Consider the following 27,800-nt stretch of genomic DNA (forward strand, 5'->3'; position numbering starts at 1 on the left):
CTGCATGTAGGATCAGTTGAAGAGTCAGGTTTTCAATTTCTTGCAGAAATCCAAAGTGACTTGGCTGCCCCACTGTGCTGAGAGAGTTTGTTCCAGGGTATAGCTGCCAGGTAAGAGAAATCCCTACCTCCTGTCCTGCTCCTATGGATACAGGGAGTATGGGTGAAAGGGGGTGATGCAGAGCAGAGGCACCTGGTTGGTTGGTTCTTGTTGAGGTAGGTGGGACCCTGGTGGTGAAGTGCCTTATAGATGTGGGTGAGCATCTTGTACTGGCAGCGTTTCTGAATGGGGAGCCAGTGTAGTGAGGTGTGGTGTGCATGCAGCAAGTAAGATTGAGGATTAGTCTGGCGGTGGTGTTTTGGTGCTTTGCAGCTTGTGTAGCAGGTGTGTGGAGATGCCATAGAAGATGATATTGCCATAGTGCCATCTACTTGTGATGAAGGCCTAGGTGATGTTCTTTCTGTTGTCAGGAGGGACAAATTTGACAGCTTTTTTGAGCATGCAAAGTATGTGAAAGCATGCAGAACTGATGGCTCTGTTTTGGTGTCTCTTGGTGAGGTTGGTGTCCAGGATGATGCCCAGGCCTCTGGCTTGGTTCGACATTGAGGGGGTGGGTTCTAGTTCTGTGGGCCACCAGGTGGAGTCCTAGGGTGAGTTAATGTAGCTGAATATCAGCACTACCATCTTGTCAGCATTGGGTTTGAGGTAGTTGTCTCTCATCCAGTTGGCTATGTTGGTCATGCACATTCTGAGAAGGATAGGAATGAGTTGAGTGTCATCTGCGTAAGATATGATGCTGAGTCTGTGGGTCAGAATCACGCTTGCTAAAGTACTCATGTATAATGAGTATTTCTGTGCTGCTTCCCATATTTTCCTCCTGACAATTAAGGAGAATTCAGCTGCTCTCTTCAAGTGGTTCTGGTAAGCCCCATTCTGGGGCCCATTGTAATTAACAGGACACTAATGAGGTCCTAAACGAACTACCTAGGATACTCCAAATGCTCACACAAAACAACTTCAAATATCACTAATGCTTTTGAAGCTTGGGTACTGTGAAAAAATATACATTAGTCTTCCACAATTTCATGACTTTAGTTAAAAATAATGTAAATCAAAGAAAATGTTTCTATATAAATGTAAGGCAATCTGTCTAGCCTTAATGATATTTGACTACTTCTTGTTGGTTTCTGTACCCTCCACAATTTATATTGGAAACATGGGTCATTATACATACTCTTGTAGCTATACACCAACCATAACCCTCTGCACCAGACAATCTTAGCTACAGGAATAGGCATTTAAGGAATAAGCATGCCAGTATATCAGTAGATTTCTACATGATTGGTGCCCTACGACATGCAGAACCTAATATTTAGTTTCAGCAGTGCGACTAATCATTGAGGAACTAGATAACACCGCTCAGTTTCAGAAACATGTCCTGCCATCTTCTGCAATGTTTTGAAACAATGGAGCATCACAATCGAAATTCCGGTATAATCACAGCCATAGCACAATAATGCACAGACCAAAAACTCTATACTAATACAAAGGTAGAACATCTGTATTGCAAAGCCATGGGCTATTGTACACTTCCACCTAGCACATCTACTCATGTAGGACACACATATTGTGAGTGGAGTGCAGTTGAAGAGCTCTGATTAAACTTTTCCCACAAGGAGAACACTTTGTGACTTCACTTACTGGAATGTCTTCAGACATTCCTTCTCACTGAGAACTTCAAGAGAACAAATAAAAAAAAAAAACTTTCTAAATTCCCTCTCTCCTGAGAGAAAAGAATCTGTGTGCACTATGATGATCTTTTGCCAATGATTTCTTCCGTGAAGCGTTAGAGACACCTTTACGCCCTGAATATGAGTTCCTGATTTTGAATCCTAGATTTTTTGCTCTCCTCTGGAAAATGTCAATAGGCTGCTTCAATGTTCTGGTACAGACACTTTGGATTGATGGTAGATGATATCTTAGATATCAACCTGTCGAAGCTAAAGAAAGAGACACAGGAAAAGTCAAGTTTTTTACTAAGCTGTTTTTATCAATTAATGGGGCCATGTGTTTAGAAATAACATGTTCGATAAGAGAAACACCAACCAGAATTCTTATGCATGAAGACCACAAATGCATAAAAATACATCCTCCAATCAGGCTACAGAAAAAGGTGATTTCTTCATCACTAAGGGCTAATACATGGTGTGATATTGATCAGGAGATGCAATGTATTACACATATGACGCATCAAACCAATCACAGTAAAAAAACATGTTGTGATGGCAGCGTGATACAAGATGACTACAAGTGTGACACTCACATTACTGAAACGGTTGGGACTTCCCAAGGCATCAACAAAACAATTTCTTCACAACTCCTGCCCAGACCTATGTGGACATGGTGATGTCTGTCTATTGCTGGGGGAATGAAGCAATGCAGGTTAAGTGAGTTGTCTCATTTAAGCAAGCCTTGCATTACAAGCTATCTCTCTGGGTGCATTTATACACACTTTGCAGGCCTTTGTCATCATTGAATATCACAAAACGTGAACAATGCAAGATAAATTCCACATAAAATAAAACATGCTTCTACAACCCTCCTCTGATAATCAATGATGAAATGGTGTACCTAATCTTCCTGGCACTGACCTGTTTCCAGCAGTGTTTAGGTCTGTAAATTGTGTCTGGAATGCATGTTGTAATTACCTTTATTGCAGTCCTGCATCATCCTTAGTATCTCTTGCTCAGCCTTTGATGGATACCTGATGTATCACTATCAGTGGTAGTTTGTGTAGGCAATGTTGTACATGGGACATTAACAAGCCGTAGATGGTCATTAGCTACCTGTTGCTGTGTGTAATTAGGAACAAACATTTGTCTCCTCCACCGGGAATCTGGGATGCATAGTTGAGACACTACTTACTAATCTATTCTTAACCTCACAACAACTGACTCCTATTATTATCCCTACACTTGTACTTACTATAATGCATTGTTATTCATGACAACTCTTATTTGACCGGTAATGGAACATTGGTGTTGTTGTATGTCTTTTTACAGCGATAGTTGGTAAAGGTGATGTGCAATAATGCTCTGTAATTTATTATCTACTAAGCACTGTTGGAGCAGGTGTGCTCAAACATCAAATGACATAGAACATGTAACATTGTATCAACATTCACTTTCAATTCAACATAGTTCTTTTCCCCTCAAAACATGCTTGGTCATCCCCTTGATGTTTAGTTGTATTGTAAATCTGGGAAAGAAGTTCAAAGTCTCAAAGTTCACAAGTCTCATTGTAATTCAATGTTCCTATTTTGAAGTAAGAGGAATCTGTCTGAAATCAACAGACACCATGAGTAGTAGCACAACGAAAACTGCGGGTACCCGTAGCCATTTATTAGTGGGCCTTGAAGAGGTATGAGACATGTTGCCTCAATGAATTTCAAAAGAGACCTTCAAAATTATCAATTTTCTGTACTTTATATCCTGCCTCAGAGGTCACCAGTACATGAGGTAAAACAGTACTCTAGAGTGGAGGACAGGTACTCTAGAACCGCGGTTCTACTGAGGTCTTTCAGCCAGAACTGCAGGAGATGAAGTTGGTTATGTTGACGGTGCCCTTTGTCCTTGTTGCTGCTCCAGTTAGGGACATCTTCTTGGTATCAGGGCCTTGTGTCCAGGAGTCAGCCCCTAACACTTCACAGGTGACCCATGTTCAATCTCCCAGTTAGAGATCATGTCCAGGTGTTGTTGTTGAGTCAGGAAGGGCCTGCACCACCTGACTCTGAAGGCAACTCAATGTGACTGTCAAAACAACTTATCAGATACTGACAGCGGAACAATGGACATGTGCATAGGCCAGTCAAACAGTATTTTAGTTGCTGTCTCAGTTTGGCCATTCTCTCAGGGATGCTTCTCCTGACCAACATAGCAAGTCAAAGAGCATCAATCCAGAACAGCTCAGGAAACACACAAATCTTTTCAATTTCAGTTTTAGTACACCATCCTGCAATCTACTGTACTGTTAGACCTGACAGCCTTAGGGTGGTCATCCCCCAACTTTTTGCCTGCCTCCCAATATTTGTCTGACACTGTTTTGCTAGTTTTAAGACACTGCACACTTTACCACTGCTAACCAGTGCTAAAGTGCATATGCTCTCTCCCTTAAACATGATAGCATTGGTTCATCCCCAATTGACATATTTGATTGATTTATGAGTCCCTAGTAAAGTGCACTACATGTGCCCAGGTCCTGTAAAAATGCTACTAATGGGCCTGCAGCACTGATTGTGCCACCCACATAAGTAGCCCCTTAACCATGTCTCAGGCCTGCCATTGCAAGACCTGTGTGTGCAGTTTCCCTGCCACTTTGACTTGGCATGTAAAAGTACTTCCCAAGCCTTAAACGCGCCTTTGTCTACATATGTCACCCTTAAGGTAGGCCCCTGGTAACCCATAGGGCAGGTTGCTATGTAGGTAAAAGGCAGGACATGTACATATGTGTTTTTAGATGTCCTGTAGTGAAAAACTCCTGAATTCTTTTTCCAGTACTGTGAGGTCGGCTCCTTTCATAGACTAGCATTATGACGGCCCTTATATACTTTTTGAGTGGTAGATTCTGATCTGAAACGGATACCCAAGTCATATTTAGTATGGTCAGAATGGTAATAGAAAATCATGCTTATTGGTGAGGTTGGAGATTATACAGTATTGCTATTTCAGAAATGCCACTTTTAGAAAGTGAGCATTTCTCTGCATTAAAAACTATCTGTGCCTTACAGCCTGTCTCCAATCAACATCTGGGCTGGGCTGGTTGACATCTCCCTTGTGCATTTCACCCAGGCAACCACAAACACAGGACACTCAGTCACACCTGCAATCATCTGCATATTGAATGGATCTTCCTGGGCCTGATGGGTGGAGGGCCTGACACTTACATTTCAAAGGCCACTGGCTTGCCCTCACACAATGGACTGCCAAACCCCCTACTAGGACCCTGGCAAACAGTACTGAACTGAAAGGAGAACCAGTGCACTTCAAAAACACTCTTTGAAATCCCCTCTACTTCAAAGGCATTTTGGGGCATATAAACTGAGTTTCTGACCCCACCAACTCAGATGCTTCTGAACCTACACCTGCACCCTGTTAGAGGAGCTGCCTGGCTGCCCAAAGGACTCATCTGGACTGCTTTCCTGAGAGGGACTGCTGCCCTGCCGTTACCCTGCTGCCCTGCTGGCCTCTGACTTTGCTGGAAGGACTCTGCCTTCCCCCAAAAGGGCTATCCAAGCGCTTGGATTGAGCTCGCCTCCTGTTTTCTGAAGTTTCAGGGCCCAAAAACTTCACCTCTTCAAAGAAATTTCTTGTGTATCAAAAATCAATGCAACACCTGCTGAAAACGACGTGAAGCCTACCTTGTGACCGAGGAATCGCCGTACAGCCGACCTGAAAGACGCAGTCCGACTTCCCAAGTGGAAATTCAATGCAGCTCCTGTCTTGCAATGGAAAAATTTTACATATCACCTACTGGATCGATGTAGCACCTGTGCCTTCTTGCAGCACGTCAAGGATTTTCCCAGCATTGACCCTGGGTCATCAAAATATCTCCGCATTGCAGTGATGAACCAAGACTGCATGCCGAAAAATGATGCAAAACCCTTGCAGCGTGGAAAGAAATGACGCATCGTCTGTGCTGCATCGGAAAATTAGATGCACACCTTATTTTTCCATGCATCTCCTCCTTTGTGGTCTCCGTGCGTCTTTTTTTTTACGCATTCCACATACTGTGTGTAACAAAGAGACAACTGTTTATTTCTAAGGATTAAGACTCTTTTTAACCTTCTAAAAGTGATATTTCAACTTGTGCTTATTGGATCTTTGTCGTTTTGACCTTATTTTATTCAGATAAATATTATCTATTTTTCTAAACCTGTGTGGTGTATTTTTTGTTGTGTTTCCACTGTCTTACAGTATGATTTATTGCACAAATACTTTACACACTGCCTTTTAAGTTAAGCCTGACAGCTCAGTGCCAAGCTACCAGAGGGTGAGCACAGGATAATTTTGATTGGTTGTGACTAGGATTGTGGTCCCTACTTGGACAAGGGTATATTCCTCTGCCAACTAGAGACTACATTTCTAACATGCACCCTGTGCTGGGGAATGGAAGGACAGTGAAACTTTGTGTTTTTCCAAGACCCCTGCAGAAGAAACTTTTTCACTATGAAAACTAACAATGATCCATTGTCGGAACTTAAAAAATCTAACATTGGGCCACAGTCATAGCTCACTGCTCTCTTCCAGAGTATGTCTCTAGTTCATTGTAATTGTTGCAGAAATCTGAAGTGTAAAGGGAAATCTTGATCCAATTGCATTAATAAGTCATACTTTGATGTTAAAAGCTCAATGTATTATGGGGTAAATCAATCATTTCAACCCATCCTGTTTGCACACACCTGATCCCACAGGATGTTGTAGCACGTGTGAGGTGTGACTGATAGTAAAAGCAGCAGAATCATAAAGCCTGTAGTATACAACATCACCGTTAATGGGACAATTCCTTTCAACTCAATGTGGTCAGGATAGTATAATAAGTTCTCATTCACATATAATATATCAAGGACATGATCGTTATCAGTGCAAATCATGCTTGTACTACATTTGTAACCTGTAACGCAATTAGCTGAAGCTGAAGTGGTGCTAAGGGGCATAAGCACCTGAATCATTTTCAAATAAAAAAAAGAAGAAAATCCACTCTAGTTATGTGGGGTAAAGGTTCCCCCTGTGTCCACAACCGCATCATTATGAAAGAAATAGGTATATTGCAATATGACAACAATTGTATACAACAATAAAAATTTGCTCTTCCTCTGGTAAGTGCTTGACGCAATATTTGCAACATAACTCTTCTAATTATATTTGTAAAATAATAGGAAGTGATAACATTTAGGAAACACATTACCATCAATGTTAATAGCCAACAATCATTGCATATTCAGTGCACAACCAATGCACTAAGCCCTCTTATAGTATATTTGTGACACAGGATATTAATTCAGATCAAACATTGGAAATCCACTGATAATGTAATACCAACATGTTGTTACTGTTCCTTTTTCTAAAGTCATGTTTCATGTCATTACTGAGGTATTTATTAAGTAAGCACAAAACGTTGCAATTGGATCCCTGCTAATCACATACACAAGTATCATCATAAAAGAAAATCAGCTTCCAAATAATAAATAAACAATGACACTCTGTAACAGTTATCTATTCACACAAACAATTTCACCATACAAATGGTAACCCCAAAGGTAAGAAAAAAACAAATGTTGCACGTGTATAAAACACGTATGGTTGAAACAGAGGATTTTATCCCATTATACATCTTCAACACACAGAATAGTTGCATCAAGGCTAGAAGGACTGGGGCATGCCAGGCATCACTAGTGTCAGATGCCACTTCCTCTTTCTTGTACAAGTGTGATGTTCCCTTAAGAAAGATACAGGTGGGGCACACCAGTCTTTATTCTGTGCGCAGGATCTGTAGTTGTCCTGTCGCTATACTCTTGCACAGTGCAAAAGCACAAAACAGGAGGCATAAGGTGGGAATTAACATTTGCATCCTTATCATCAGAAGTGGATTACTAATAGCTGTGCTGTAATACCAGATTGAACAAATTCTGTCCCTAGTGTCACAAGTGCCACTCATCATTACATTTATATCTTCCCTAAACCTCAAAACTCAGCAGTGCAAGCGCCACAAGGCAGCTGATGCCAATACACATGCAAATATATTCAGCGTCATTGCCACATTAGGGCATTCTATGTTCTAGGGGAAAAAGAAAATAGAGAATAGGAAAAGGGAGAGCAAAACAAATATTCTAATATGGGTATGTTCAATACTCAAAGGCAGTTTGGAAAGTATATAGTTGCAATCAACCGACTCATTAAGGCAATCCAGGTCACTGTACTTTATATTCAGGTGTACCCCACAAACTCCCATAAACAACATAAAATGGAACACAGAAAGATATATATATACAACACATCTTCTTGTCTATATTCTGAAACCTAGGAAGGACACAGAAAAATGCTTCTGCACCAACCAATTTTCTTAGTCATCAATTTATATATATCACCAGAGACTGCCAAACTCAGGCGGGTGTCTCCATAAAATGTGAGGGTGGACTCCCGGTAACATACACAACTTCCAAAAAGTGGCACAGAGCACTCGTGCGGTCCAATTCAACGTTTATTACAAGCAGATGGATTTTGGCAACATGCCTTTATCAATGCTTGTATCCAGTGAAGCTGACACCCTCATGACAATTTCATTTCATTTAAAGGTTTCACAACAGGCTTCCACTTGAAGTCTCAAAGTGGCCAGTCAAGGAGCGACTGCTGCCTTCTCAGTTCTAATACAATATTTTTGGCTGCCACAGTCACGTGGTAAATACACAATCTCTCCCATTGGCAGGATCCACGTCTTTACATCTTAGTGATAAAAGGGGTCATTATGAACATGGCGGTAAACCCCGTTCCCCACTGTGGCGACGCTGAACAGAATCCCGCCATTGGCTTTGTTTCTGGTTGGCTAGGGTATGCACCTAAGCCAGGCAGAACCCACCCACTCTAGTCAGGGCAAGGTTGTTACACATCCAAGATAACCCCTGCTCACCCCCTTGGTAGCTTGGCATGAGCAGTCAGGCCTAACCCGGAGGCAATGTGTAAAGTGTTTGCACAACACACACAACATGCGTGATGCAAAATGTACACCACAAAGTAAACACAACACTGAGCTATGTAAAAATAAACTGTATTGCACAAACCATAATTAGACCAACATTACACTTTAGTAATACCCTGCTACCTTAGCAGTTGTCAGAACATTACACAAGTTACTAATACTCTGCAGGAACACGCAGTTGTCACATTAGAACACGTAAGTACTCAGGATTCTGCAACATAAGCAGTAGTCAGGAATTACAGTAAGGAAATCTATGCACTTGTCATGAATACCTTGTAACTACCCATAAAAGGAACATTCGAGAACATATCACAAGTCATAAAAAGTACATATCAGCATGTCATGCCCATAAAAAGAACATCAGCACATATATGTAATGGCCGGAAAGCAGGTAAAAACATATAATCCCCCCCAAGGTTCATACTAGGCTTATTGAGCCAATACTTCCTCAAAAGTGCCTGGTTTCCTGCAGAAGAGGCACTCCCAGTGTCTAGAAGCGGAGCTTGAGGGGCCCTCAGCGCTCCTGTGCACACAACGGGGGCCATGCAGTGCTCCTGGGGGAGAGGGGCAGTCGGACCCTCTCCTTGTGATAAATGGGCCCACGATCTTGGTGGGGGCCTGCCTCAGCCTCCTAACACCCTGTCCACGGGGAGGGGGCCAGGCAAGGCCCAACAAACAAGTAGGGGGCGAGAGGAAGATGGCATCTGTTGAGGTCTCCCTTCCCAGTTATCTAAAAAAAAAAGAAAAAAAGCCAGTTTTTGAAGGAAAAGGATTGTCCTGCTCCTAATGCAGAGACCGGGGGAAGGGAGCGCTCCCTGCGCCTTCCCCGGAGTCCTGCTCGTGAGGCTTGGTAGATCGGACCCATTGATGTTGTGCACAAGTGTTTGAAGAAGGTTCCCGGGCTGCTGTGGTGATCCCTCGAGGATAGAAGGTGGCTGGTGCCCCGGGGGCGCTGACAGGAGCACACTTGCTCCACTTTGCTTCTTCTTGTTGCCTAGGGGCACCGGAAAGAGCGTGATCCTCGCACTAGATGTCAATTAGACACCCGGGTTGCGGCGTGATTTGGGGGCATAAACAGAGCGCTTTTTAAAGCGCTAAGGCCAAATCTGCAGCCCGGGCTGTGGCAGTGATTTTCTTCAGCAGGTAAAATGCGCAGCAGCAGTCCAAGGTGGTCCTGGTGAGTCCTTTCAACAGCGTCCTGTCCAGCTCCAGGTAAGGTTCCTGCAGTTCCAAGAATGTCCAAAGTGTCTACATTGTGGGGAAAATTCCTGTGTACTTATACTAAGTTTACAGTGTGTTTTACAATGGGGAGGAGAGGGGGTCCCAACCAGTTACAACTCGTTCTGGGAGTGTCCTTTCTCTCCTCCGGCACAGGCTCCAAACATCAGTGGGGGGTAAACAACCATATTGTGCAAGGCCAGGGCACAGCCTTTACAAATGTAGGTGTGCCCGACCTCTCGCTTTTCCCAGCCCAGGAAGGCTATGCGATATGTAGATGTACCTCTGAGACACCTCCACCCTCCCTGTGTACAGGCTGTCTGAAAAGTATGCACAAAGCCCCAACTGTCAGTCTGCCCAGACGTGGATTGGAGGCAAGCTGCAAAACACCAGAGTCATAAGCACAGATAAATGTGCACTTTCTAGAAGTTGCATTACACCAGTAAGCAGCATTTATTATCACCATCACAACCATACCAAACACGCCTACGCTACCCCTAATAAATCAGACAATGCCCCTTACACATGAGGCAAGGCATTTCTAATGCAATCCTGTGAGAAGGCAGCACTCAAAGAAGTGGACACCCAGTTAGGCTGTTTGTCACTACCAGGACAGGCCACTCAACCTGGCACATGTCCTGCCTTCTACATACATGACACCCTGCCCATAGGGCTAGCTAGGGCATACCTTAGGGGTGACTTACATGTAGTAAAAGGGGAGTTCTGGGCCTGGCAAGTAAATTTAGATGCATGGTCCCTGTGGCAGAAAACTGCACACACAGGCCCTGCGCTAGCAGGCCTGAGATAGGTTTGACAGGCTACTTCAGTGGGTGGCGCAAACAGTGCTACAGGCCCACTAGTAGAATTTAATTTACAGGCCCTGGGTATAGGGATACCACTTTACAAGGGACTTACAGGTAAATTAAATATGCCAATTAGGTATAAGCCAATCATACCAATTTTACAAGGGAGAGCACATGCACTTTAGCACTGCTCAGAGTCACAATGTCAGCCAACAAAGGTCAGAAAAATAAGGAGGCAAAAAGCAAAATGGCTGGGGAATGACCCTGTAAAAGGGCCAGGTCCAACAGGCGGTGAACAGAAACTCGTCAAATAAAGATGCAGATATCTGAATCCGTCAAAAATGTCCCAGCCACCAGTCACCGCCAGGACCTTGTCGGTGAAAATGAAGGACATCCCACCCCGCCACCGCCGAGCACACAAACTCCCGCCCTCCAGATAATGATGCACAAATCACCGCAGTGGTCAGTGGAAGTCGAACGACCATTGGCGGTACAGACCGCCACAGCCAGCAACGGGACCCAACAGTGAGAATTGCACAAATTGTCAAGTTTAAACCCACACATCCGACACACATCCACAACACTATAAAAAACACACAGAAAAAACCCACAATCCTTTGCATCGCCAATAGGACAACTGAGATTGAGAACTCCACAAGCGGAAACTAAAGGCCACAACAGACGAATCACACACCCAACAGCACCCTCACCTAGATCCACACAACACACCACTCACAACACACATCATGGCACCCCCTAAGCACCCACGCTTCACAGAAAGGGAGCTAAGGACCCTGGTGGATGAGATACTGACGTTCGAGCCACAATTATTCAGGGCACAAGTCCAGCACACACCCATCGCCAGGAAGATGGAGTTATGGGAGAACATTGTCAAAAAGGTCAATGCAGTGGGACACCATCCACGCACAAGGGACGACATCCGCAAGAGAAGGAACGACCTGCGCTGGAAGGTTCCGTCCACGGCATCCTGGCACAACATTGCAGTCCAGAATACTGGGGGAGGACCTCCACCAACGCCAACCGACTACACTGACTGGGAGGAAAAGGTACTGGTCATTCTGCACCCTAAGGGCCTCACTGGAGGAATGGACTCAGGTAAGTCGTCTACAATTACCCCATATCCATCACACCTGTAATGCATGCACCACCCACCCCTCCAACATCCACCAGGACCACTACCCCACCCAGGCAACAATCACAACATCCAGTCACCCTGCATGTCCACAATTCCACCAACAGGCCTACATACCTCCCCCCTGTGCACAGCTACCTACCCCTGAAAGGAATCACAAAGGCACTACACCAACCACATCCTAAGTAAAGTGCAATGGCAACCTCACAATGGCACCCTGCATGGTCCAAAAGTGGAAAACCTGCACAAAACAGCCCAGCCCTGTGCACCCCATCCGATTATGCAACTGTAAAAGACATGTCCATTCACCCCAACATGCACCACCACCCATGCCACCCTGACGGACAGGACAAGGAGTTGCAGTGCCGCACATGGAGACAGACGTACCACCCAGGACACTGGAAAGGGAACCCTGGACAGTGACAAATACTATGGCCCCTCACACAGTCCTGGACTGTCACCATCCAGCAGCCCCACCCAGGACACCACTGACACCCCTACCACACACCCACCAACATCAGGCAAGGGCAACCAGTACCCCACCTGTATATCCATACCACAGACTGGTGGAACACAAGGACAGAGGCCACAGTCACCCCCACCAACAGACAGGAAGACGATGGCCCCAGTACAAGTGGTACCGCCAGACCTGTGCCAGGGACACAGGCACAAAGGGCTAGGCCCAGTGGGACGGCATCAGTGGCACAGGGGGGAGGCCACAGGATGGATGCTGCAGCCCAGGAAGTGATCTCTGAGCATATTACCATACCCAGGACAGATTGACCCAGATTGTGGCCACCCTGGAGCAGAGTCAAAGGCTGCAGAGAGCCCAACACCAAGAGACCATGGAGCAGGGGAAACTGCACAATACCACCATGGCCACCATAGCAAGTGCGCTGCTGCACCTTGTCCCAACCCAGCCTGAGAAACCCAGAGACCAAGAAGCCCCTACTACAGGCCAAGATACAGACCGGCCAACAACAGCAGCAGCAGCAACTGGAATTGTGCCACCATCTGAGGACACACAGGAGACCTGCACCTCAAACCATACAGGCCAACACCAGGCACCCAAAGGGTCCCTCAGGGCCAGATATGGCACTGGAACACCTGCCAAGAACAAGGCCCCCTCTAATAAGTGACTCTGACAAGAACTGTCCTCCAAGTGTGCAACTGAACCACCATCCACACAGTGCAATAACAACCCCAAAAACTGTAAATAACAGATGGAGATATCACCACTGCCAACAAACACTGAGACCATGTAGCCAATATGGACATCCACCAGTAGCCTACTCCCATCACTGTAAGGAGTACAATGGCATCCCTGATACCAAATAAAACACTTGTTCACCAATGTAAATGTCCCCTGTCATTATGTTGAATCAAACGGAAGTGTGCATGCATTTGTCTTTGAAATCATTTATTCATATCTTAATTGCAGGAATGGCACCTCACGCATAACATGGGGTTTTGCCAACAGAAATGCCAAACAAGGTTTCCATAATTTCACATGTCTCATGCAAACCTAGTCACAGTGACAATGTCTATAAACCCCATAGAAGATAAGGCATACTGACATTATGCTGCACAGACAGCAACAGTGTCAAATAGTACCACTTAGTTACTAGAAGTACAGTTGCATAAGTTGGTTCCTGGAGTGTACATCTTCCCCCTCCTCATCATCACCATCACTCTCATCCCCTCTTTGAGAAAGCTGGTCTGGATATACTGCCCCCTCCTCCTCCAAGAGGGGAAAAGATTTCCTCACAGCCACGTTGTGCAGCATGCAGCACACCACCACTATTCTACACAACTTTACAGGCTCATAGGCCAGGGATCCCCCAAAGATATGGAGGCAACGGAATCTAGCCTTCAGGAGACCTATTGTGCGCTCTATCACCCTCCAAGTATGTCCATGGGCCTCAATGTAATTCCTCTCTGCATCTGTCCTAGGATTCCTCACTGATGTCAGGAGCCAACGCATGTTGGGGTAGCCAGAATCATGGACTGATCAAGGGAACACGGCATTCACATGTGAGATGTACTGGTCTGCATTACACACCAATTGAATGTTCATGGAGTGAAAGTTCTTCCTGTTTCTGTACACCTGTCAACTTACTCTTGGGGAGATGAGAGCTATGTGGGTTCCATCGATGGTACCTATCACATGGGGAATGTTGGCAAAGGCATAGAAGTCTGACTTGATGGCAGGGAGGTCAGCACTTTGGGGAAACCTCACATAGGACTGCAGGTGTCATACAAATGTATTCAGGAATCTGGACAGTATAATGCTAAACATTGGCTGTGAAATACCTGCACCCATGCCCACTGTCACTTGAAATGAGCCCGTGGCCAGGAAATGGAGTGCAGGGAGCACTTGAACTTCAGTAAGGATGGAATGCGGATTCTGATTAGTCGGGCTCAGTGCTGGATCCAGTAATGCACAAAGTTCATGAATAGTAGCACGGTTGAGTCTGCAATTGATAATGATGTGACGCTCCACAATGGTCCCCAAATCAACAAGTGGTTTGTACTCAATGTGGCCCTCCCTCGCCACATGGGTCTGTACCGAGGAGGACTTGAGAACACATGAGAGGAACACACATACATCTGCCAACATGTTAAATATTCAGCACTGCTGGCATACAAGTCAATGACACATATGCATAGTAAGATGTTAAACTGGAGTGACATGTCCTCAATGATACATTCGGACTGTTGTGGTGAGTAAATGTATATTTGTTCATGCCTATAGGGGTTGGGGACAATTGAGCCTGCATGGGACTAATGAGAAAATTAATAACTGTGTAGCAATGGCCAAAATGTCTGCCCCCTGTAACCCAGAAATATTGTAGTGGAAGTGACCTCATACCGCTAGCGGTTGTCGTAATAGTGTAAGGCGACCATTCATTGGTTAACATGGTTGTCAATGTGGAATATTAGCGTATCATGATCGCCACCGGCGGTGACGGTGCACACTGCCGCGGAGCGTACGCCATCTTGTCACCCAAACTTCACTTGACTCCCGGATTACGTGCATGCAGGTACTCCACTGAGTGTGCTGCTGTATCCTGCCTCTGGTCCTGGAAATGGCAAGAGTGGCAGGGGAAAGGGCCCTGGCCTTCACCACCGAGGAACTGGACAAGCTCGGGGACGGGGTCCTACCCCTGTACGCCAAGCTCTATGGTCGACCAGAGGTACAGGTGAGTAGGTGGATTGGGGGGCATGTATGTGTGTACTGATGCTAGATGGCTGTAAACATGTGTGCATGTTTGACACTGTACAGTTGTAGGTTTCATGACATGGTGTGTGTGTGAGGTCCTGTTATGCTGTTGTGAGTGTCCGTCACACAAAGGGACGTATAGCCAGCTGTATGTAATTGGCATTGTCTGACCTCTGTGTTACTTTTTCTGTGTGTCCCATATAGGTCAGCGCTCATCAGAAGAGGGGAATCTGGCATGCCATCACGGGGGAGGTGCTGACCCTGGGGGTCTACAACCGGCGGAGCACCCTCTGCAGGAAGCGGTGGGAGAACCTGTGGCGCAGGGAAGGGGTGCCCGTCGGGCACTGACCCCCCCTAATGCGCCGCATTCTGCCATATCCGGACCTGGATGGGAGCTTGAAGGGTGCACAGCAGACACAAGGGGGTGAATACAGAAAACATCATATGCATCCTTGATGGATGTTTGAGTGTGCTGTAGTATGTATGCTGTCTAGTGGCAGGGACTCTGACTGATGTCCTTTTACATTATGGCCCCTGTGGGAAGTTGGGTTGTAAGGGTCAAGTCTGCAGTACTTCAGGTCCTTCTGTGATGTTGGAAATGGCTGTAGACCAGGGTTGTGGCCACTAGTCAGGGGCATAGCCATGTGTATAGCGGTAGATGCTGCATGGTGGAATATTTGTAGGGTGGGTGTATGTGTGAACAAGTTATGTACCTCCATTCAGCTATTTACAAGTGTCTCTCCTGTTTTGTCTCCCCATCCCCATTCTCTTGTAATGTCTGTGTACATGAGTATCATCTGTCGAGGGAGCTGAGGCACCGATGAGTGGGGATGCAGTGACCCACAGTTCCACAGAGGCAGAGTCGAGCAACGCCAAGGGGACCAGTGGGTTGGAGGGCGAGGGTAGTACCACGGGGGAGGCAACTATCACTGGATGTAGTGAGCCTGATACCCCCTCCGATGGGAGCTCCCTGGTGGTGGCGGACCCTAGTGGGACCACCCATTCTTTGTCATCTTCCGCCACCCCATACCATCACCGCCCTCCCATTTGCTCCCCACCGAGTTGCCCGTGCCTGCTCACCCAGAAGGGTGGGCGTCTCCTTTGCCCCAGGTACCTCGTCCCCTGCCCCAGTCAGCCCTGCTGCCCTCTCGGAGGAGACTATTGACCTCCTGAGGACCATCTCTGTGGGACAGACAACCATCGTCAATGCCATCCAGGGGCTAGCATCAGAGGTGCAGCAGACCAATGTCTACCTGGATGGCATTCACGGTGCCGTGTCTGGCCTACAGAGATCTTTTCAGGCTCTAGCCTCCTCTTTGACGGCAGCCAGTGTCCCTGGTCATTCTGTCCCCCCTCCAACCACCTCTACCCCTTCCTGCACCCCACTCCCTTCACCCGTCCCAAGCACACATTCCGATAGCCATGCACACACCTCAACACACAAGAAGCACACTGAAAAACACAAGCACCACACTTCCCACCACAGACATACACACAGCCAAGATACAAAGGCACACACACCAACATCCACTTCCCCCAGTGTGTCCACCGCTTCCGCCTCCCTGTCTGTTACCTCTACATGCACATTCACATGCACTGCACCCTCATTCACTGTTGCTGACCCCATTCTGGCAGTCACCACAAAATCAGACATCCATTCATGCACCCCAGACACCACACCTGCACTCACCACAACAACTTTAGTTGACACATGCAGCACACTCACCAAACTTGCAGACACACAGACAACATAGATTTACACTGGCAGCCTGTCTTGTCCCACTGTGTCCACCCCCCTCCTCCCAAGACACTCAAACGTTCTAAAACACCCACCCAACACACATCCACCACACCTCAGCATACTGTACAGTCATCTGCAACCACATCACACACACCTACACCTGTCACAACCACTCCCTCTACCTCCACTCCCATACCTTCCTCCAGGTCCACCCCGATTGCCCCTAAAAAACTTTTCCTATCCCGTGTTGACCTATTCGAACCCACTGGCCCACCCTGTCTCACCCCTAACCGTGCCCACCTCCTTGCCCTGTCCACTCCTCCTACGTCAGAGCCCGCCCCTGTCCGCCCTTCCCATTCCCGTGCTACCTCCCCTGTGAGCAAGAGACCCTGTGCTGGCCCAGGTACATCTGCTGCTCCCCAGTCCAAGGCCGCTCCACCAGCTTCAAAGACCAGTCCCAAGCCCCCTCCACCTCCCAAACATAAGGCTAAGCCCCCCTCCCAGTTGTAAGTCCCAACCCCACCACCCCTGTCCCTGTTCCCTGAGGTGCCTGGATGCCCCATTGTTGCCCCTTTGAGGTGGAGTACCATTTGCACTTGTGGGAGTCAGGTTGGGGCCATTTGGGCCCATCAGACTTCGGACTATGGACTGGCCATTGGCCTTCTGTTGGACTTCTGTTGCTCATGGAGCTTAATAAAAGTTTGTAAGGCCAGTGTTGGTTTTGGCACACTCTTGATCCGTGGTTCATCGTTTCTTTGTGGGGGGGTGTTGTGCACATGTGTTTACTTTGGGTAGGTTGTCATGGCCTTGTGTCGGGTAAGTACCTCTTGCTCTGGAGTGTATGGCTTGTGCTGTTGTGAGTGCTTGTGGGTGCTTTGGGGGTGTGGGATGAGTGGGTGGGTATATAACTGTGCCCTTCTTCCCTTGTTTAGTAGGTTGCGGGACTTACCGTCATTGTCTTCGTCAGCGGTCTCGGTCGTGGAGGTATATGGCAAGGAGCAGGGCTGGCATGATTTGCAACTCTCTATCCATGCCTGCTTCAGTGTGTTGTGCGAGCCTCCGGTGAGTGTTTCCTTTTATTTGGTTTGTTTCTGCCTGGCTTTGTGTGGTGGTGGTTCCCACCCGAGAACTGACAGCGGCCTAGTGTTCATTATTTGATGGGTGGGTAGGGCCTTTCCGTCGTCCTGTGGACGGCCTCTGTTGTCATTGTCGGCACTCCTCTGCTGGTGGTGAGTGGTTTTCAGGCTGTCTGTTTTTCAGGTGGTTCATTATTTGGTGGCCCAGACTGCCAGACTGTTGGCGGTAATTACCGCCACCACCGGCGGAGTGATGTTTACCGTCATGTTCATTATGAGGGCCACAATCTCCAGTTTTTCAAGTGAGTCATTCAGCCTTCAAATAAACAGATATGTTGGAATACTGTATAATAATTCTGCCACTGCAAAAGGGTTAAATTATTACAGTCCTGCTGTGAATGACACCCTGAATGGGCTGCCACTTCTCTATCTGGGGAGCCTTGTCGCTTCCAGACAATGTAGATATTCATTAAGTATTTCCCTCACCACGGGTATGACATAACATGATATAGAAGGCTTTGACATCTATGCAATAGTAAATTACTCATAATACTGAATCCAAGGTATTAAACAAAATAATAGAACCTGCAACATAAATAATGTTAAGAAGTTATATTCCCTAAAATTATAGCTAAAACCTTCTGGTCACAAGTCATAGTTGCTGCACATACAAGTTGTGACTTTAATGAAAATACATAGAATGATATGGTATAATGGGGATAAAATCTAATCACTCAAAAGACCTGAGAATTTGATATGTAAATGTCAAAACAAATCATATAGTTAGAGCACTTACCCTGCTAAGCCAAAGTGTGTCTAGCAATGCTGATATAAAGTTGCCAAAGGAAAAAAAAAGTTAGTGCTAGTCCTGGCATCTTTGTCATGGTTTCTCCCTGACTCTTTGTCTTCAAGCCTCCTGTTTTTGCTGACTTCGTTTTTGCTGGCCTTAGGACTCTGCTAACCAGTGCTAATGTGTTTTCTCTTTAAAACATGTTAGATTGGCTTCTACTCAATTGGCATATTTAATTTACATGTAAGTCCCTAGTAAGGTGGCACTACATTTGGCCAGAGTCTGTAAATTAAATGCTACTAGTGGGCCTGCAGCACTGATTGTGCCACTCACTTAAGTAGCACTTCAAACATGTCTCAGGCCTGCCATTGCACCCTGGGTGTGTGCAATTTTAAACTGCTATTTTGATCTGGCAAAGTAACCCTTTTGCCAGACCCAACCCTTCTTCTTTAATACATATGCCACCCCTAGGGTAGGCCCCGGACAGCCCAGAGGACAGGGTGAAATGTGCTTAAAAAGTACGACATATACTTTTAAGTTTTACATGTCTTGGTAGTGAAAAAATCCTAAAGTTGTTTTTCACTACTGCAAGGCTACCTCTCCCATAGGACATCCCTGGAGATGCTTATCACATGTTATAAGAGTCATTTCCAAATGAGACCAGGTGAATATTTCATGTTTGGTGTTACTAGAATTGTAATTTTAACACCTAACTTATGGTGAAGTCGGATTTAAAAATTATAATTTTGGAAATGCCACTTTTAGAAACTTGCCATTTTATTACCTTAGCCATTTGGTGCCTGCAGCCTATCCCATGGTCACATGACTGGGTAAGGCTGACAACTGTATTTTGTGTATTCCTCCTAGACAGACACACGCAATGGAGAGCTTAGGTCTGACAAGAGGGAGGAGCTAGACTCAACCTGACATACACTTGAATGGGCTGTGTCCTGCCGCCACACAAAGGGTTGCATACCCCCTGTCGGTCATCTGGAGCCAGGGCCATGGAGGCAGAACAACTGCGCATTTCAAAGGCACCCATCTGGAAGCTTCTCCATACTTCAAAGGCACAACTGGGTATTAATATTGGACTGCAGACACCACCACTTCAGTACCCCTTTGGCCGTGTGAATACTCTGGCTGAAAGAAGGATTGGTGTTCTGCAGAAAGGACTGCCACTCTGCTGGACTGCTGCTCTTAAGGAACTGCCACCCTGCTGTGCTGACCTGCTGCCCTTTTGTCTGGGTGAGAAAGACTGGACCTGCATATCTTAATCTCAGACCATAGAGGTACTCCAAGGGCTAGTTGGCTAGCCTTCTGATGTGAAGCCTCATATACATAACAGGCTTCCAACAACCTTACACCTGCACCTGCACCTGGACTCTGCCATCTGTGAGTCTTCCCTGCTAAGTGTTTCCACCCATCCCTGGGACCTTGGAAGTGTGTTTCAGGTGCTCTGTCACCCTCTGAGGAACCAGCAGCACTGATGCATCTGCTCTGCTGGGTGGCGCAACCCCAATCAGAACTGATGCATCTCCGCTGCTGCATGGATTGGACCCCAAACAAAGACCAGCTGTGCTGCTGCAGAGCCTTCAGAACAGCCACTGAATGATGCATCCTCAGTGAATACCTTTGCATGTCTAGTCAACATCAGCCTCAATGATGACACCATACTCCGTATCACAGCCTTGCAGCTCCTCAGAACTAACACATCACCTTGACTGTGAGCTGCATCCTCAACACTGGATTTCACATTGCAAGCCCTGTCAAATGTGCAGGCTCTCGCATTACTGCCTTGCCACATCTCGGAACTAATGCATCGTTCTTGCTGCTTGACTCATCTTTGCAAAACTCAGCAACCAGGATTTAAGGCACTTTGCTCTGTGGGCCTAACTGGGTCCCTGTAGCGGGCCTGCACTCTATCGCTGTTGGAAAGTGGATTATTAGTAAGGGCAGGTAGGTACCTACACTAAACAATAGGCCACAACCGCACACTCGAACGAGTCAAGGTCTAAGTAAATTAATCCTTGCTCAAACCTTGGTAACTTGGCCCACGAGCAGTTAGGCTTCACTTAGGAGACAGGTGTGTAAAGCATTTAATATCAACAAACAGTAAACAAGGGAAACACAACACACAATAAAAATCTGTCACTGATTGATATTAATAGGAAATATGTTTATCTTTAAAATAACACCACAACAACAAAAATCCAATGTAGGGAACCATAGATATGATTTTTTAAAGATTAAAAGTAAAACTAGTGCTTAGAAGCAAATAGCGATCAAAGGGTTAAACAAAGGTTGCACAGGAGAGGGAGAAAGGCTAGAGTTCAGGCCACCCACAATGTAACACTGTTACACTTTCTTGCAGAAGTGTTTCTTGATTCAGGAATACGGTCCACAGCACCAGCCAAGGGTTCAGAGGCTCTGGTGAGACTCTTGGGGTGTGGAACTACAACTCCCACAATGCACCTCTTCAACTTATGAAGTTTTTTTACAACAGTTGCTCTAAACATGTCCGAACTTCTGAATCGTCTTCCAGAGGTCCTTTTTGGGTCCCTGAAGGGTGCACAAATTTGAACCAATGTTCCAGAAGTTGTGAGTTGCTCCTTGGGAGCTGGGACTACAATTTCCAGAATGCACCTGGTCAGAATCCTCAAATGGCCACTGAACACTGACCAGCTGGGCTCTTCTTGCAGGATTTAATGAAGGGGACTCTGGTCAGCTCCTTTGTACCTGTAGCATACAGGGAGCCCACTCCTGGAGTTGCGGAAGCAAGACAAAGTAATTTTCTTAGTGAAGCCCAAAGTGTGCAGCTAGTGCAGTCCTTGTGGGTGCAGTCCTTCAGTTGCAGAGCAGGGGTTCAGCAGGGCAGTCCTTCTTCTCCAGTATTTTCTTCCAGCAGGGATCTGAATTGTGGGGCAGCTCTGCCATATTTATCCTTGCTCCTGGGTTAGGAAGCAGGGGGGTTCTGCTGTCCAATGGGGTGCAGGACGGCACGCTCCGGGGGGACAACTTCCTGTGAAGTGTGGCAAAAATCAACCCCAGATAGCAAATTTCTCCAAAAATCCAACATGGAGAAAATTCATCCTTGGAGGTTAGATCTGGCCAACTCCACCCACTGGTGTGGCTAAGTCTTGCTTAACACACCCCTTCCAGCCCCCACCTGATCTAATCATTGGAGGAGCACGAAATGGGAGAGGTTCGGTTTCTGTCCTAAGTGGCTTTCCCACCTTTGAAGACCAGTTTGGCACCTCTTCGCCCATCTTGCTCTACCATCTGCTGCAGCATTTCTTCACCCACCAGATGCTTCCTTTATCTCAGCCCAGGCTACTTGACACCTCATTAAGGTAGCCAGGCTCAGGCTGCCAGAGGCTGACCAATCAGGAAAGGGCACTACATCGCTGAATTTGGTAACTTTCAGAAAGAGTTCTAAAACTCTTTCCCTGTGCTAATTATATTAATTCAACATTGGCAAGTTGTTGGATTTATTATAACATTTTATTTGGTACCAAACTTGAAAAATTTAGCTCATCTCTATTGGAAATAATACTTTATTATTTTAAAATAAAGTTTCCCAATGATAGCTTACGAAGCCCATTGACTACAATAGGGAAAACAAATCTGGATGTTTGTTTCCTCACAAGGGCTTATAAAACATATTTTATGAAGTCTCTGCTTATATTTACATTGCACCCAACCCTTGGGGCACCTAGAGCAGACCTCAGGGGTGACTTATATTATATGTAAAAATAAAACAGAAGGAGACCCTGGAAGTACTTTTAATTCCAAAGTCAAATTTGGGGTTAATTGTAACTTAAAAGCAGCCAGCAAGGCAGGCCTGCCTATACAATGACACTGGACACCACAGCAGTGCCCCTTTGGGTGCTCTAACTATACTGGGGTCCCTAAACCTAATTGCCCTACTGTGTACTAGTGACTTATAGAATTTGTTAGAGACAATTATAATTAGGTCTAATTTGCATATACCATTTTTTTAAACTGAGCACTGGCCCTGGGGCTGGTTAGCAGTGCCCAGGATGCAGTCAGAGTCAGAAAACACCAGTATCAGCTAAAAATGGGGGCAAAAAGTGAGGGGGCTTCTCCAATCAGACCAGTTTTCCCACAATCACGGTCAGGCTGAACTTACGACTTTGTCCTGGTCCAGGGAAATCCAATATCAACAGTTGGTGCCTTGTGCTTATTGGCACTATTTTCACCAGTGTGCTTATTGGCACTATTTTCACTAGAATCTTTAAAATTCAATATCTCCGGTTCTACTAATTGGATTTTTGTCATTTTGGTCTTGTTTTTTTTTTAATTACCAGCTTTATTGTCTAGTGATAATAAAACGTCCACCACATCAAGCTATTGCTAGTTCACACTGAAAAGTAGAACAACAACATTACAGACAAGGCATTAAATCCACCATGATCACATATGAGATGTCACGACAGGCCCAACCCAAAGTAGTTCCACCATTTACCCCAGATCTTAGAATGCTTCTGAGATCAGCCTCTGGCCTTGTATACCTTAATGAGCACACCAATCCACCCTCAATGCCACTGAGACAGTGATGGTGGGATAGAAGATTTTATTAGCTTTATCTCTTTTTGCTACCGTGGTGGCCATGTCCAGCATCATTTGTTCAGCCCTTGTCTCTCCCACTCCCTCAAACATGCCCAGGAGGAATGATTTTGGTGACAGTGCCACAGTCCATGTCAGCACCTCCATCAGTTCCACGGCAATGGCATTCCATTAACTCACAATCACTGGACACGTCCAAACCATATGATAGGAATCTGCAGGAGTACCTGGACATCTGAATCATGTTGGACTGGAAAGGCAGTGTGCCTCTATAGATGCCTGGGGTCTAAGTAAGCACCATGTAAAAAATGTATACCTGCACTAGCCTCAGTCTGAAAGAAATCACAATAGTGCTGGGACCATCAGAGTTTCTCACCTTTTTGTCATCCGGCTGTCCCACTCACTCCCCCCATGGAGCCTACAAGTGTGTCAATGTATCAGGGGTGTTGGGTACCAATGTTTTATAGATTTGGGAGATACCACCCTTCGACAATGCACCTTTCAAATGTTTGGCGTCTAAAGGGCTGAATTCTTGGAGTATTATGTCTAGTGCATGTCTCAGCTGTACGTATTTAAGAAACTGTGTATGTTACAGGGCATGTTAGTTTGAAGTTCTTGAAAGGAACACGTCTGGGAACCAGACCAGATGTCTCTCAGCATGGAGAAGCCTATTCTATCTCATTGTCGAAGTCCCTCCGTGCAAGCTGTCTCATATAACCACTTCCATTTCCACAATGGAGTTTGCTGGGTGAGCTTTGAGTCCCAGCCGATATGCCATTGTACGGTTTGCCAGCTTAGGAAGACCTCCCAGGTTACCTCTGGGAAGGCCTGTGGGACCTGGCACCATACAACATCCCAAACACCCCATCGAGCCCCAAGGAAGACGGCTACACGCTACATGCAGGGTCCGACCCCCGCTACAGAACCAATCATGTATAACCAGGGCCTGAGATGTCAGATAGTAGAGGTACAGGCTTGTCATACCCAGCCAGCCTTCATACTGCATCCACTGACACTTTGCAAGAGCTAGCTGCAATGTGATGTTATGCCAGAGAAAGGACACTGCTAGGGAGTCCATCTCTTTGAACCAGTGCCGAGATATTGGTTGCTGAAAATTCTGAAAAAGATATAGGAACTTTGGCAGGACTATCATCTTACAGAGAGCGATGTGTCCCAATATGATAAGCGGGAGGGCTCGCCATCTTTCAAGTTTGCCTTCACCTTTGGAATAAGGGGAATAAAGTTAAGGTTGCAGGCCAAATCAGGGTGAAGTGCGACTTGTAAGCTCAAACAGCGGAAACTCAACTTCCGCACCAGTATAGTGTCTTGCCATGTGATGCAGTCATGCCTGAGGTGAAGAGGAACCAGCACCAGCTTTCCATGATTCATATGCTGACCAGAAGCCTCCACGTAGATCTGAAAGAGACAAGGACAACACAGGCCTGTCTCTTCAGGTTTTGAAAGGAATAAAAGGACATTATCTGCATGAAGTGTGATATAATTGTTATATCCTGTATCCCTCTCCCAACCCTTCACCTGTGCATCTTTGCTTATACATTGTGCAAGGGGCTTGATGACAAGGGCAAAAAGAAGGGGTGATGAGGGACATCCCTGTCTGGTTCCTAGGCAGATGGGAAATGGATTAGAAACTATTCCATTCATCCATACTTGTGCAGTTGGATTGGAGTAAAGTTGTTTGACAAAGTTACAGACGCGAGGTCCCAGCCCTGTCGTCTGTAGGACTTGAGCTAGGTAAGTCGAGTCTACTATATTAAAGCTTCTTAAAAGACAATTAACAGGGCCAGAGACGGTGACAGGAGATGTTGATGAGCGAGTGCAACATGAAGGCACCTAATCCAGTGCCTTGTGCCCCTGGTTGGCATGAGCTACATTGATCTGGATGCATGAGTGCGGTAAGAACCGTTTTACGGTTTGTAGTTAGAATCGCAAGCCAGTACAGCAGTTTGCCATTCTTATCCTCCCACTCGTATACTCGTGCCATAGAGGCACACCCATTTGAAGGTCCTTCTCTAGCAATAAATGGTGAATATCGGTTTGGATCAGCTCAAGCTTTCAGGCAGTCATGCCCAGAGGTTCTATGGGGAGCTACACCTCCAGCCAGAGGGCTTGGGCTTCCAGTCAGGTTATCTGTTTGAGTTTATCTTTCTCCCTTCCACAAATAATACTTTTAGTGTCCCTTATAGGCTGCCCACAGTGTGTCAGCAGGTTTAATCATCCCTTTATTGGTCTGAAAGTATATTTGGAGCTCATCAGCTATAGCCCAGGAGTATGTCTCATCCCAAAGTTACCATGCGCTTAAGTGCCACATCGGTGGCTGAACGGCATCCCAGGATCCCAGGCAGAGGAGCACTGGTGCGTGATCAGATATCTTCTGAGGGAGAATATGTACCTCAGATACCAGGAAACAATCAGTTGCTGGCAGGATGACCAGGAGTGATGGATGCCTGAGGTATGAGTGTATTGTCACTGTCTAGGGTCCCACAGATGCCATGCATCGCACAAGCCAAGAGCATTGACTCAGTTGGTGAGCTGATGAGAAACCAGTAGAGTCATCAGCAGGATCAAGGAGGTATTAAAATTGTCACCCATCACTGTGACACTGCCTGGAATTGCCAAAATCATATTTGTGAAGGACTCTATTGCTGAGGGAGGGACATAGAGACAGAGAAGATTCAAACCAAGACCCTCCTCCCCACCCTCAAGGACAAAGTAGAGATCCTGGGGATCATATATCACACGGTTGACCACCACAGGAAAGGACTGATGTAGAAGAATCGCCACCCCTATGGATCCTCATCTATAACCGGTATGGAAGAATCTATCCTATCCCTGATGGAGCAGGAAGGGGCAATGAGCACACCCATCAGGTGTATTTCCTGGAGTAACAGAATGGCCAGATGGAAGCAATGAACGTAACCAAGGACTGCTGAGCGTTTGATTCTATCTAGCAGCCCATTAACATTCCATGATATTATTTGAAATTTTTACGAAGAGGAACACGAAAAGTAGGTGGGGGAGGGTAGAAGATGCATGCAGTGCTCAGTGGGTATTATGTGATCCAGTGGTGGAGGGCCCTCCGCAAATGTTTTGATGCAATTGAAGCATTGTGCATATGTGTGGTAGAATGAAACAGAACAAGAACATTAGCAAATATCCAAACAAATGTATAGCAAATTAAGAAAAATCCTCTTCGCCTTAGCAACCCCCTTCCCTGCTTTCAAACTGGAAGCATCTGTGCCCTTATAACTAGTACATAACCCCATAACATTATATATTGAACAAGAACTGGTGGAGCCTCCTGTTTTCAGGATCTCATTTAGCCAGTCCCATGGAAAAAGTACATTGGCCAGTAACCCTGGTTCTGGTTCTATTCATCTTGTGCCACAAGTGCTACTGGTCAGATCACAAGACTCAAGAACGGTCTCTCATCCATATTGGTGTGTTGGAGCATGATGGAGCCCTCCAGAGGCACTGTGTCTGGTACAAGCCCAGGGGAGGTAGTATTGGTATGAGATGATAGTTTCTGGTCCATCAACTGCGACCCAGATTCAGAGCACTGAGAGGGTGAACCAGTCCCTGATTGGCCACACCTTTTGTGGGAATGGGTCTGAATCCTACAACCCACCTAGGCAGATGCAGACTTTTTCATCAGAAGTTGCTCCTCCGTGGGGCAAGGAGATCGGTGTGAGAAACAGAGATGCTTCTCAGTGAGCCAGTCACATGCCGACCCTATTGTATCATAAAATGGCTTTTCCCTTCATAGACCACTTTTACCCATGAAGAAAAAAGGGGCATGTAGGAGAGGTTAAGGGCCTTCCACTTCTGTTTGACTGATCCATACGTATGTCTTTTGGCCTGCCCCTCTTTAGTGTAATCTGGAAATATTATGATTTTAGAGTCATTGCAGTGCAGATCTGAAAAGGTGTCTCACCTTGTGCAGGATGGAATCCCTGTCCTGGAAGTTAAGGATGCAGCCAATCATGGGCCTATATGGGGCTCCCAGGAGGGTCTGGGCATCAGAGCCCAGTGTTCCCGTTCCACTACGAACCAGGTAGACAACTTATCTGCCGGCATCCATCCACCGTTCCAGGAACTCAGTGCGAGGCGCGTCTCCATCCCCTCCGGAAAGCCTATAAATCTCAGGTTTTTGTGCCCGGATCTATTTTCAGCATCTTCTGTCCGATTGTGTAGCTCAGTGGTTTGGAACATGAGGTGAGAATCCTTGGCTTTGAGTTCAGTTATCTGATCTTCAGCTGTCAGAAGTCATCTTTCAGCTTCGGTAATTCTGCCCGTGATGTGGTGTAAGTCTTGGCACAATAGCGCCAAATCCACGTGGACCTCACTGATTTTGGCTTCTAATATCATCTGGAATGCCTTGATAGCTTGAAGGACTTGGGATTTTTCTGAAAAATTCCCGGTAGCAGTGAGAAAACCCCT

Source organism: Pleurodeles waltl, chromosome 1_2 (assembly GCF_031143425.1).
Source record: "Pleurodeles waltl isolate 20211129_DDA chromosome 1_2, aPleWal1.hap1.20221129, whole genome shotgun sequence".
Classification (NCBI taxonomy): domain Eukaryota; kingdom Metazoa; phylum Chordata; class Amphibia; order Caudata; family Salamandridae; genus Pleurodeles; species Pleurodeles waltl.